We start from the raw sequence: 9,983 nt of genomic DNA, 5'->3' as shown, positions 1-9,983 counted from the left end.
GAGTGAATCTATGTGTGGAGCCAGAAGAGGTAGGTGAGGTCCTAAACGAATACTTTGTGTTGGTATTCACTAAAGAGAAGGAATTGGTGGAGGATGATCTCAGGGAGGGGAGTGTCAAGTTTCTTAGCCAAGTTGCTATTAAAAAGGAAGAAAGTGTTGCCCGTCTTAAAAAGTATTAAGGTAGATAAGTCCCTGGGTCCTGATGGGATCTATCCCAGAATATTGAGGTGAGGCAAGAGAACAAATTATTGGAGGCTTGACAGACATCTTTGTATTGTCTTTGGCTATAGGTGAAGTCCCATGTGACTGGAGCATTGTTTGAGAAGGGTAGCAGAGATAATCCTGTGAATCTCACATCGGTGGTAGAGAAATTAATGGAAAAGATTCTCAGAAACAAGATCTAAATGCATTTAGAAGCAAATGAGCTTATTAGCGATAAACAGCATGGTCTTGTGCTGGGGAGGTCGTGCCTCGCTAACTTGATCAAGTTTTTTAAGGAGGTGACAAGGATGATTGATGAGGGAAAAACGGTTGATGTTGTCTACATGGACTTCAGTAAAGCCTTTGACAAGGTCCCTTGTGGCAGACTGCTACAAAAGGTGAAGTCACATGGTATCAGAGTGGGCTGACAAGATGGATACAGAACTGGCTTAGTCATAGAAAATAGAGGATAGCGGTTGAAGGACGCTTTTCAGAATGGAGGTCTGTGATTAGTGGTGTTCCGCAGAGATCAGTGCTGGGACCTCTGCTGTTCATGGTCTACATAAATGACTTGGAGGAAAAATAGCTGATCTAATTAGTAAGTTTGTGGACGATACAAAGGTTGGTGGAGTTGTGGATAGTGAGGAGGATGATACTGGTTGAGTTGTGGATAGTGGGAGGATTGTCAGAGGATACAGCAGGACATAGATCAGTTGGAGGCATAGGCAGAAAAATGGCAGATGGAGTTTAATCCAGACAAATGTGAGGTGATGCAGTTTGGAAGGTCAAGTGCAGGTGGAAATTATACAGTGAATGGCAGAGCCCTTAGGAGTATTGATATGCAGAGGGATCTGGGTGTGCAGGTCCACAGATCATTGAAGGTGGCAGTGTAGGTAGATAAGGTAGTAAAAAAGGCATATGGCATGCTTGCCTTCATTGGAAGGGGCATTGAGTATAAGTATAGACAAGTTGTGCTGCAGCTGTCTTGAACCTTAGTTAAGTCACACTTGGAATATTGCATACAGTTCTGGTCACCACATTACCAGAAGGATATGGATGCTTTGGAGAGGGTACAGAAAAGGTTTGCCAGGATGATGCCTGGTATGGGGGGTTTTAGCTATGAAGAAATGTTGGATAGACTGGGTTTGTTTTCACTGGAACACGGGAGGTTGAAGGGCAACCTGATAGAAGTTTATAAGATTGTGAATGGCATGGATAGAGTGGAAAGTATGAGGCTTTTTCCCAGGGTGGAGGGGTCAATTACTAGGGGATACAGGTTCAAGGTGTGATGGGGGAAGTTTAAGAGATGTGCGAGGCACATTTTTCACACAAAGGGTGGTGAGTGCGTGGAACATGCTGCCAGAAGAGGTGGTGGAAGCAGACACAATAGCAGCATTTAAGAAACACCTGGACAAATACACGAATAGGAAGGGAATAGAGGGATACGGATCCTGTAAGCAAAGAGAGTTTTTGGATGGAAGGGCAAAATGTGTCGGTGCAGGCTTGGAGGGCCGAGGGAGCTGTTCCTGTGCTGTATTGTTCCTTGTTCTTTATTGTTAATTCTTTCTTTATTTAAATAGCTGAAGATACTTTACCTATCTGTTTTCATACTTTTGGCTAACTTTCTCTCAGATTGTAATTTCTCCCTTCTTATTAATCTTTTATTAACATTTTGCTTTTGTTTTATATTCTGTTCAGCCATATCAGAACACCCTATGCTAAGAGGTGGGAATGCCTCCTCGTACAAAGAATCCAGGTAACTGTCCCCACCCTAGGGCTGCCAGAGATAGTGGTGGAGGTGAATATAATTTTGTCATTTAAGAAACATTTGGACAGGTACATGGATGGGATAGGTATGTACCAAACTCAGGCAAATGGGACTAGATTGAACGTGATAACTGCGTGGCATGGACAATTTGGACTGAAGAGCCTGTTTCGATGCTGTAAACCTCTATGACTCTATGTCTTTGATGTATTATTGTGTCTGCAGTTCAGCCTCCAGCTCATTAATTCTGATCCAAAGCTGCGTGAACTTCAAAGACTTACCACAAATATGTTTGCCCTGGATCACAATGGTAGCCTAGAACTCCCACATACTGCAGCTTGGACACACACTGCCATTCTTAATGAGTTTTCCTAAATTAACTATTTAGTTCTATTATTCTCTGATTTATGTCGATTCGTATGTGTTAACTTTACCAACACTGTACATACTATATTAAAATTCTTGAACAGATAGGCTTTAAACAATTGACAGATACTCATTAATCAGAGAGCTCCTTTCCCCTGTTCCTACCAATCAGCTGTGACCTTTGTGCTGTCATCCTTTTGAAGAGGGGCTGATGATTCTCTGTAGGTGTCTCCGGCAGGTCTAGTCCTTCAGAAGGTGGTAGTCAGTCCATGTGCTGTAGGGAGCCCACAGGGAGGTATTTCCAGGATTTTGACCCAGTGACACTGAAGGAATGGCAATTATATTTCAAAATCAGGAGGGTGAGTGGCTTGGAGGGAATATTGTAGGTGGAGGAGATCCCATGTATCTGCTTGTCCTTCTACATGGTATCAGTCGTGGGTTTAGAAGGTGCAGCATAAGAAGTGTTGGTGAATTTCTGCAGTGCATCTTGTAGATAACACACACTGCTGCAACTGAGCATTCCGGGTGGAAGGATGTTTGTGGATCAAGTGGGCCGCTTTGTCCTGCATGGCGTAAAGCTTCTTGAGCTGCCCTCATCCAGGTAGGTGGGCAATATTCAATCACACTCCTGACTTGGATCTATTATACCCACCCGACTGGAGCCTCAGCTTAAAGTCTTATCCAAAAGACAGCATTTTTAACAGTGCAGCATCCCCCAGGATTGATCTTTGGGTTAACCCAAAGCCTTCTGATTCAGAGGAAAGAGTGATACCATCTGAGCCAAAGCTGAAACATTAGTAATGGGTGCAACAGTTATGGAGAAAGCTAACATCTCCAGCCATCGCTTTTGAACGGAAAGCGAGCTCAGTACAATGACAATGGAAGATTGATCAGTCTGGGAAATTCCAAGAAGACTTTATCTTTTCTTGCAATCTCCGTAAATAGCGCTGTTAAGTACAATTTTAGTGAAAAAGAAGCATTAACTATTACCTTGCTGGTTTTGCAGCTCCCTCCTTGCCCCTGGCCAAGACAAACTGTGAGCATTTGGTACATCTCTCTTCTACTCCAGCCACCAGCCCTCACATTTTATCTAACCAATTCAAATTTCACTCAGCCTAGTACAAATCCTATATGCATTGCTACATTTGGTCTGAATATTATAACTATAATTCCAATCAGGTTAGTAAAATCTTCCATAGATGTAGAGCTGGATTCTCCAGCATCTGCAGTTCTTACTATCTCTAGTAAAATCTTCCACTTGCTGATCTATAAAAGGTTAAACTTGGAGGCAAACATTACAAAAATCTCACCCAGTGAGTTCTAATGGTGTTCCTCTTATTGTCGTGATTCTGTATTTAAGCCTATTCTATATTCTATTGTTATAATCCCAGTTGATGGTAACACTGGACAAGCCAGATGCCAGAGTGAAACCTGGCTTGAGAGGTCCTATGTGTAATTTTTGCAGTCGGTTACCTTGGTGATTGATCACTGAACATATACACCCAAAGCTGCGAATGTTCTTCAACAAAAGAGCACAAGTTGATTGCACAAACAAAAAAAAAAGTTTGTATTAAAACATAAAACTGTTTAGAAAGAGTATAGGAGTTGGAACATCATGTTGTGGTTGTATGGGATGTTGGTGAGGCCACTTTTAAAGTACTGTATACAGTTGTAATCACCCTGCTATAGGAAGGATATTATTAAGTTGGAAAGGGTGCAGAAAAGATTTACAATAATGGTACTGGGACTGGAGGGTTTGTGTTATGAGGAGACATTGGACAGGCTGAGATTTTTTTCCAGGAGTGTAGGAGGTTGAGGGCGATCTTATAGAGGTTTATAAAATGATGAAGGGCATAACTAAGGTGAAATACCTTTTCCCCAGAGTAGGGGAGTCTAAAACTAGAGGGCATAGGTTTAAGGTGAGAGGGGAAAGATTTAAAAGGGACCTGAGGGGCAACATTTTCACACAGAGGGTGTTTCGTATGTGGAATGAACTGCCTCTTCCTTCTGAGGAAGGATCACCGGACCCGAAACTTTAACTCTGTTTTCTCCTCCACAGATGCTGCCAGACTTGCTGAACTTTTCCAGCAACTTTGTTTTTGTGCCTCTTCCTTAGACTTTTCCTTAGACTCCTAAGAGACATTTATGATTTTTTTGCTGACCCTGTAGGTTTAAATCTTTCCGGTTCTGATGGCCTAAACCTCTTTGATTTGGATGGCTGGAATATGTACACTTTCACAACCAGGATGCTTCAAAGACTAAAAACACTTTTGTTAGGGTGACTGGTTTCCCTGAACTGAAATATTAAACCCTCTGCTCTGAAGTCAAAACAAAACTAGTGCCTTCTTCTGAGATAGTAGGAACTGCCGATGCTGGAGTCTGAGATAACAAGATGTAGAGCTGGATGAACACAGCAGGCCAGGCAGCATCAGAGGAGCAGGAATTTCTGAAGAAGGGTCCAGACCCAAAACGTCAGCTTTCCTGCTCCTCTGATGCTGCCTGGCCTGCTGTGTTCATCCAGTTCTATACCTTGTTATCTAGCGCCTTCTTCTGTTCTTTTTTCTCTGCCTGTCATAAACTCAACAGCTTAAATATTTTATCAATCAACATCAGACATGGCAAGAAGGCAGTTGAATAAAGTCACATATTTCTTGTGAACTATGATTTAGGTTCACTGTTCCAAATAACCTTCTGACCTCTTAAAAAAAGCAATCTTTATAGGGCTGAAACCAAAACTACCTATCTTTATTTTAATTCCCAATTAATAATATTACCACCTTTTATCACAGTGGACCCTTTAATGTCTCTTATTCCTAGTCAAATTTTCCTTTTCTCTGTAGATTTGTTATCCTTTTATTCATTGCTCTATGATCGCTACAATATTTTCAAAAAATATGATTGTCACAGTTAATTCTTAAATTATCAGTCAGTGTGATAGTTCTGACAGAATCTAAGATTTCCAGTATGATTTTCAGTACTGCCTTTCTACCACTGATCTAGCCTTCTCCGTTAAGAAACCTAGGATTTCAGTTCTTGAGCACCTTGGTCATTTGCTTTAAGTGTGGGAAAATCTGTCTTGCTGTGAATAGATAACAGAGGTGGTTCTGATAGCATAAGTGGTATTGTTACTGGCTTAGGAATCCCGGCTAATATTCTGGGAGACCAGGTTCAAAACCCACTTCACCATATGGTGAAATATAAACTCAGATATAAAAAAAGTCTGGATTTAAAGCATCTGATGATGACCATGAAACCAATACTCATTTGGTTGTCCTTTTAAGGAAGGAAACTGCCATCATGTAGGCCTGGTCTGGCCTACATGTGACTCCAGTCCAACTGCTTGTCAATTGCTAACCAAGCCTTTCAATTCTATTCAAGGGTTGAACAATAAATGATGGCCCAGCCAGCAATGCCTACATCCATGAGTAAATAAAAAACATGGAACATGCAATTCTAAAAGTTACTAGGTAGCAACATTCCATTCTGCCCTGAGATAGGAATGAGTTTTATCACAAGGCTTTTAATAGGCCATTCAGATCAGTTAGAATCACAGAGTCATACAGCACAGAAACAGAGCCTTCGGTCCAACCAGTCCATGCTGACCATAATCCCCAAACTAAACTAGTCCCACCTGCCTGCTCCTGGCCCATATCCCTCCAAACATTTCTTATTCATGTACTTATCTGAATGTCTTTTAAACGTTGTAAGTGTACACGCATCCACCTCTTTCTCTGGCAGTTTGTCCCACACACAAACAGATTGCCCTTCGTGTCGTTTTTTAAATCTTTCTCCTGTCACCTTAAAAAATATGCCCCCTGGTCTTGAAATTCCCCGCCCTCAGGAAAAGACACCTGCCATTCACCTTATCTGTGCCCCTCATGATTTTATAAACCTTTATAATGTCACCTCTCAACTTCCCATTTTCCAGTGAAAAAAGTCCCAGCCTATCCAGCCTCTCCTTATAACCCAGACCTTCCATTCCTTGCAACATCCTGATAAATCTCTTCTGAACCCTCACCAGCTTAATAATATCTTTTCTATAACAGGACAACCAGAACTGGACACAGTACTCAAGAGGTGGCCTGGGGTTAGGTTCTGGGGTTACTAAACAGGGGTTAAAAAGACACAGACAGGTACTGATGGTCAGTGAGCTGTGAGACATATAGAGACATACTCTCCTTGTTAGACGTACTGATTTTTAGCTATACTGCAGGGAAGGCAATTAGTTTACATTGTACCTGTGTTGGGGACCTGAGTGAAAGTGAAGAACAGTTGAATAGTTCTGTGTAGGTGGCACAAAAGGCATGATTTCGCTTGGTGAAGCTAACCCGTGAAGCCTCTGAGCATTAATAGCTGAGAGAGTGGTGGTTCAAAAGCTCACCAGTATTGTTTGCTTGATGTAACTGAGCAAGATTGGAAGCCCAGGGAAAATCTCAGAGGTAGCACTGGTTTGGTGAAGCTGGTTACCAGTGAAGAACTGGAGTAATGCTTGTGAATAAGTACTAGAGTACTAGAGTAGAGTTTCTGAGTCAAGAGTAGCGTGAGCCCAGGACAGGGGAGTGATCAACTAGAACAGAAGCCTTCGCTAAGGCAGTCCATGATGAACTGCTGTAGAGGAGGAATTCCTGGAGTATATATGGGATGGTTTGCTTGACCAATATGTGGAGGAACCAACTAGAGAGCAGCCCATCTTAGAATGGATGCTGTGTAATGTGAAGGAAATCATTGCCAATCTAGCTGTGTGAGACCCCTTGAGGAAGAGTGACCATAACATGATAGAATTTTTTATCAAGAAAGAGAGTAAGGTTGTTGATTCAGAGACTAGGGAGGTGAATCTTAGAAAAGGAAACCACGAGGATATGAGGCGTGAGTTAGCCTTGATGGATTGGGGAGAGTTATTTAAAGGGATGACAGGGGATAGGCAATGACAAACATTCAAGGAACGCATGGGGGAACTGCAACAACTGTTTATTCCTGTCTGACACAAAAACAAAATGGGTAAGAGGGCCAATCCATGACTTACAAAGGAAATTAGAAATAGTATCCAATCCAAGGAAGAAGCATACGGATTGGCCAAGAAAAATAATAAATCTGAGGATTAGGAGCAATTTAGAATTCAACAAAGAAGGACCTAGGGATTGATTAAGAATGGGAAAACAGAGTATTAAAGTAAGCTTGTAGGCAACATAAGGACTGACACTAAGAGTTTCTATAGGTACATGAAGAATAAGAGATTGATAAAGACAAATGTAGGTCCCCTAAAGACAGAAATGGGGGGATGTATTACAGGGAACAAAGAAATGACTTAGGAACTGAATACATACTTTGGTTCTGTCTTCACAAAAGAGAACACAAATCAGATACCAGAAATGTTGGAGGATGCAAGATTTAGTGAGAGAAAAGAACTGAGGGAGATCAATATTAGTAAAGAAATGGTGCCGGGAAAATTGTTGGGATTGAAAGCTGATAAATTCCCCATGCCTAATAATTTACATCCCAGAGTATTTAAGGAAGTAGCTCTAGAAATAATGGATGCATTGGTGGTCATCTTCCAGGATTCTATAGACTCTGGAACAGTCACTGCAGATTGGAGGGTGGCTAATATCATTCCAATATTTAAATAGGGAGGTAGAGAGAAAACAGAGAATTATAGACTAGTGAGCCTAACATCAGTAGTGGGGAAAATTCTTGAATCCACTATCAAGGATTTTATAGCAGAGCATTTAGAAAGCAGTGGCAGGATCAGACAGAGTCAGCATGGATTTATGAAGGGGAAATCATGCTTGACAAATTTGCTGGAATTCTGTGAAGATGTAACTAATGGAGTTGATAAGGGAGAGCCAGTCAATGTAGTATATTTGGACTTTCAGAAAGCTTTTGACAAAGTTCCACGTAAGAGATTAATGTGCAAGATTAAAGCGCATGTGATTGGGGTAAGTGTATTGGGATGGATAGAAAACTGGTTGGCAGAGAGGAAACAAAGAGTAGGAAATAATGGGTCCTTTTCAAATTGGCAGGCAGTAACTAGTGGGGTGCCACAGGGATCAGTGCTGGAACCCCAGCTATTTACAATATATACTAACGATTTGGATGAGGGAACAAAATGTAACATCTCCAAGTTTATAGATGATACTAAGTTGGGTGGTGGGGTGAATTGTAATGAGGATGCAGAGATCCTTCAGCATGATCTGGACAGGTTGGGTGAGGGGCAAATCAATGGCAGATGCAGTATAATTTGGATAAATGTGAGGTTATTCACTTCAGAAGCAAAAACAAGAAGACAGATTCCTACCTGAATGGCTGTAAATTGGGAGAGGGGAGTGTGCAGTGGGATCTGGGTATCCTTGTGCACCAGTCACTGAAGGTAAGCATGCAGGTGCAGCAGGCGGTAAAGAAGGTATATGGTGTGTTGGCCTTCATTGCGAGAGGTTTTGAGTACAGGGGCAGGGATGTGTCGTTGCAGTTATACAGGGCCTTGGTGAGACCACACCTGGAATATTGTATTCAGTTTTGGTCTTCTTTTCTGAGGGAGGATGTTGTTGCTCTCAAGGGAGTGCAGCTAAGGTTTACCAGGCTGATTCCGGGGATGGTGGGTCTGACATATGAGGAAAGATTGACTAGGTTGGGATTATTTTTGTTGGATTCCAGACAAATGAGTGGAGATCTCATGGAGACTTAAAAATTCTTACAGGACTGGACAGGGTAGATGCAGGGAGGATGTTTCCGATGGTGGGTGTGTCCAGAGCCAGGGTCACAGTATGAGGATTCGGGATGGACAATTTAGGACGGAGATGAGGAGACATTTCTTCACCCAAAGTGTAGCGAGCCTGTGGAATTCATTGTAATAAGGAGTAGTTAATGCCAAAACATTGAATGTCTTCAAGAGGTGACTAGATATAGCACTTGGGGTGAATGGGATCAAAGGTTCTGGGGAGAAAGCAAGATTAGGCTATTGAGTTGGAAGATCAGCCATAATTGTGAAGAATGGTAGACCAGGCTTGAAGGGCTGAATGGCCTCCTCCTGCTCCTATCTTCTATGTTTCTATATTTCCATGAACTGCCTTTTGAGAGGGTGTTTCAGGACCAGATTGACAAAAGCAAAGAATTGAAATTTCTTGTAAAGTCAAATTTGATGACCCACTGTGTCGTTATTATCTGAATTTAGATTTAGATTTTAGATTTAGACTTTATTGTCACGTGTAGTACAAAACTACAGGAGTACAGTAAAAAGTTTTAAATGTCGCCAGACACGGCACCATCTTAGGTACAAGTAGCTAGGCACAAAAACTTAAGAACAAGGTAGAAAGCAATAAGGAACAAAGTTAAATGTTGAACGTTACAGTCCTTCTTATTAAGTCAAAAAAAATGAAGAAATAAAGCTAAATATTCAAACATTGCAGTCTTTCTTAAGTGCTTGCAGGGACCACACTTCCTACGTTAGGCTTGATCTTCTCTGGGTCTGGCAGGCTTTCCTCGTGCTGGCTCGATCTCCCCTGCTCTCATCGTCAGTGCAGATATCGAAGGAACTTCAAACCCCACATTGAGCTTGGTGCTGGGATCTCAGACTGCCAAAGATCCAATCCAGGCACTGGGCCTCGGCCTCACCTTTGGTCCATGCACTGGGTATCGGGAACTCACCGAGAGTCCCAGG

Source organism: Rhincodon typus, chromosome 13 (assembly GCF_021869965.1).
Source record: "Rhincodon typus isolate 14 chromosome 13, sRhiTyp1.1, whole genome shotgun sequence".
Taxonomy (NCBI): Eukaryota; Metazoa; Chordata; class Chondrichthyes; order Orectolobiformes; family Rhincodontidae; genus Rhincodon; species Rhincodon typus.
This window is presented reverse-complemented; position numbering follows the sequence as displayed.